This window comes from Pimephales promelas, chromosome 4, assembly GCF_988280905.1.
Source record: "Pimephales promelas chromosome 4, fPimPro1.hap1.1, whole genome shotgun sequence".
Lineage (NCBI taxonomy): Eukaryota > Metazoa > Chordata > Actinopteri > Cypriniformes > Leuciscidae > Pimephales > Pimephales promelas.
Window position 1 is genome coordinate 28,790,329 of NC_142772.1, and position 3,894 is coordinate 28,794,222.

General features: G+C 43.1%; 1 pseudogene; it reads left to right on the forward strand.

Moving 5' to 3' along the window:
• The first annotated feature begins 2,347 nt into the window (after positions 1 to 2,347).
• LOC148981718 (uncharacterized) lies at positions 2,348 to 3,606 on the forward strand (annotated as a pseudogene).
• The last annotated feature ends 288 nt before the right edge of the window (positions 3,607 to 3,894 follow it).

Consider the following 3,894-nt stretch of genomic DNA (forward strand, 5'->3'; position numbering starts at 1 on the left):
GCTCTGGAAGGGTCTAGAGCCTCCATTTTTGCACTCAGGTCTACGTCTCTTGGCCCTCTATTGGAATCCAGAGTTTCAAGAAGATCAGAGAAACTCAAATTTTCGACCCAAGAAAAAAAAACGACAGTGGTACCCCTGTAGTTTTTTTTCCGGTGCAAAAAAATAAGTTTCTCCAATCTTCTCAAAACTCTGGATTCTGATAGAGGACCAAGAGACTTAGACCTGAGTGCAAAAATGGAGGCTCTAGACCCTTCCAGAGCTGAGATATTGAGATTCCACGTAGCATTTATGCCATTATAAATATCTCAATATCTCAGCTCTGGAAGGGTCTAGAGCCTCCATTTTACATAACAATACATTACGCATATAATAACGAACTCCATTGAAGAAGTCATCTTAAAGGCATATCAATATGTCATGAACACTACTGAACACTAGGTGGCCATTACAGAGTTCCATCTTTTGGACATTCATCATACCGCATTGGTTTTCATTAACTTTTCCTCAAAACAGGGCACTAATCTGTTTATTTTAAGTGTTTGTAGTATTATTTTATACGGAAATCAATTATTTATAATTATTAGTTTAATTAACAAACTAATTATATGAAACTATTATCAGTACACTACAAATAAACTAGTTCTATGCCTTTATTAGTAAATTAAATCTAAGTCCTTATTAATATACTTTATTTTTTTAACACATTTATAAAAATGCCTTCTATATTTCTTTTCACTCCACTGTATTCCACCACAGGTGACTGCACATACGGAATTGACACTTTGTTATTGTCATTTCACCATTATTTTTGAACAGACAGTGTGTTTACTTGGAAATATTCCTGTATATTTTCAGTTTTAATTTATATTTCCATCGTAAGTTTGGTCTTAAATTTAATTTAGAAGTGGTATTAAAAAGTCTTAAATTTAAATTGTTTATACCTGTAGCCACCCTGCTATATATAAACTCACCTAAAGGATTAATAGGAACAACATACTAATACTGTGTTTGACCCCCTTTCGCCTTCAGAACTGCCTTAATTCTAGTGCTGAAAGCATTCTTTAGAAATGTTGGCCCATATTGATAGGATAGCATCTTGCAGTTAATGGAGATTTGGAGATCTACAAATCGTTCCGCGAAATTCTTGACGGAAGATCCGAAGAGGCCGGTTGAGGAGATGGGCGCGTCGAGGAACACAGAGCGCTTTGCTTCTGGCATCTCCAACAGCGCCAGTCAAAGGTGCCTGTCGGCGACAACAAGAGAAGCCATGGTACGCCCGATGGCCTGTGCCGCAGATTTTGCGGCACAAAGAGCTAGGTCTGGGGCACTGCGTAAATCCGGCATGTTGATAGCTTCCAGGCCATCCTCGTCCATCTTTAGGAGCAGGTCGGCCTGGAGTATCTGCAGTATGGCCATAGAGTGAAGAGCCGACACAGCCTGCCCAGCAGCGTTGTGGGCGTGGGTGTGCATGGCTAAAGAAGTTCGGCAAGCCTTTGAAGGTAGCGCCAACTTAGCACGCCGTACAGCATGATGGTGGGCTAAGATGGGTTGCTTTGGCTTCTTCCACGGGGGGGAAGCAAGAGGTAGCCTCTGTCTTTCGCACCGACCACTACGGAGAATGCAGCAGAGACAGTGGAACGCACTCGGGCTGAGAAGGGGGCGTTTCAGGATTTCGCAACTTCTTTGTGAAGGTGGTGGGGCGCGGCCTCCTCGAAGGAAGCATCCATCTAGTCGGTTGCGCGGGCTGCGCAGGCGCCTCCCACTCGAGGCCGAGGCTCGCCACGGACGCATTAGTTCCGACTCGATGCTGGCTCTCTAACCAACTGACTAAGGAACAGTATGGGGAGTCCTCACTGTCCGACGCCAGAAGAGAACAGCTGGCCTCCTCTGCAGATCCAGCGGGCTCGTTGTCATTGATGACGGAATCAATGACCGTCAATGAGCGAACCGAGAGAAGCTGGCGAAGATGGCAGGCTAACCAGTGAGCTGTCGCGAGCTTGAGCAGGCTCAGGGAGGCTACACAGTATGAGAGAACCTCTCGTAAGAGAACGCTCACTTTATCTACTAAATAGGCTTAATGCTGCGCACTTCCGTTCTGCTGCTTCTGGACTCTTCAGCCCGCTTCAGTACTTCCGGTTCACGTTAGCGTACGCTATAGCTATGTCGTTTTTTACGCGATCGCTGCAGGACCTGCCGAGTATAACGGCAAACGATGTACATCGGATCATCCAGACCACATCGAAGACACTAAGATCAAAAAAGGACAAAGGTTTTAAATTGTATGTGTCCAGCTACATAAACAACTAGGAAGGTAAGTTAACAAGCTGTTTAGAGTTTACCAAAACGATACATGCTAACGTTAGCTCATTGGCTCTTTTCTAGCCAAATATGCAGCAAGCAAAGTTGATGAGCAAATATGAGGAAGCAACGTTAATAATGTTAGCAGAGTGATAGGTTAACATCATGAATATTTTGTTTCTGAAATGCAATCCCCTAACCTCTATGTTAATCAGTTTCAAACAAGGAGTCGACAAGGAGACAATAAAGGAGTTAGCTGCCCTCTGCCAGACAGCTCCACTCTGAAAGTTCAGGAGGCGTACCATGGACTTAATGCAGACGAAACTCCCATGATCACAGCAATGGCTATTTCGAGTAATGTACCTCTGGTGGAGTCCATGTTCAGTCCGGTGCAGGAGGGAAGTGTGCTGTCCTATCAGCTACCAGTAATGGCAGTCCCCAGTACCCGTCCACACACAGATGCCCCTTCTCCCCCACAGCTGCCACTCTCGGATTACAGACTGGGACCCCCTACCAGTGCATTTGTGTTTTCTGAACATCAACACCATCATCTGGCATCCCTTGCGACATCTTTTGAGACGTCACACAAAGTTGAAAAACTACTATACAACTAAGGAGGTGCCGCATCACCTCTACTAAATTTAGAGAAGTTTGCCACACCAGGGGGAAAGCTCTGCCTGAAAACCTTGCAAAAAGGCTTCTGAGATCTTGCCATCAGACTGCTGACATGCGGCGAGGTCTTGCCTTGGAGCCTATAGCAGTGGAGGAGTACTGCAAGGTGAGGGAAGTCAACCACTACCCATGTGGATTCCTGATCCACCCTGAGGCACCATGGATGGGTTCAACACCTGATGGGCTTGTGTGCGATCCTGAGGGGCAGCCAGTGTTTGGCCTGTTAGAAATCAAATGCCCAAATGTAACTAGCTATGTGGACTGCCCTTATGTTATGATAAAGGAGGGTACACATACTCTGAGGCGAACCCATCCTTATAACTGGCAAGTCCAGGGCCAAATGTTGATTTTTCTGGGTGTGACTGGTGTGATTTTGTCATTTACAGTGAAGATGACATGTTCATTCAGAGAATTCCCTGTGACATGCAAGTCATTCAAACAAAGAAAAAGTTGACCATTTCTTTTTTTATTTCTATCTCAATGCCTTCTTGGCCAATTAGTGACTTGATTGATTGAAATGGTTTTGATTGTGATGTAATGTTTTTGATCGAGGGTAATAAATGACTTGATAAATCTAAGCATTTTGGTGTTTTGTAATGCTTAAACTTAGTTTTTAATGGTAAGAGACAGGAATTAAAAATGAGAGACCAAACAAAAGCAGATTACTAACCGTTATTTTTATAGTTTTGCTCAGTCGCTTTGGTGCAATTCTCACATGACAATTTACATTTGCACAACATTTTGTCATTTTTTGTTTTATAACATTATCATTTGCTTATGTCATATCAGTCCAAATTAACTATACTTGTGAATGCTAAATATAGTAATTCCATATAAAACTAATAGTCCTCATTTCATTGCTTGAGGCATCACAACAATGTTAAACTAGTTGTCAAAATCCTTCAAGCAAATTTTACATTTTTT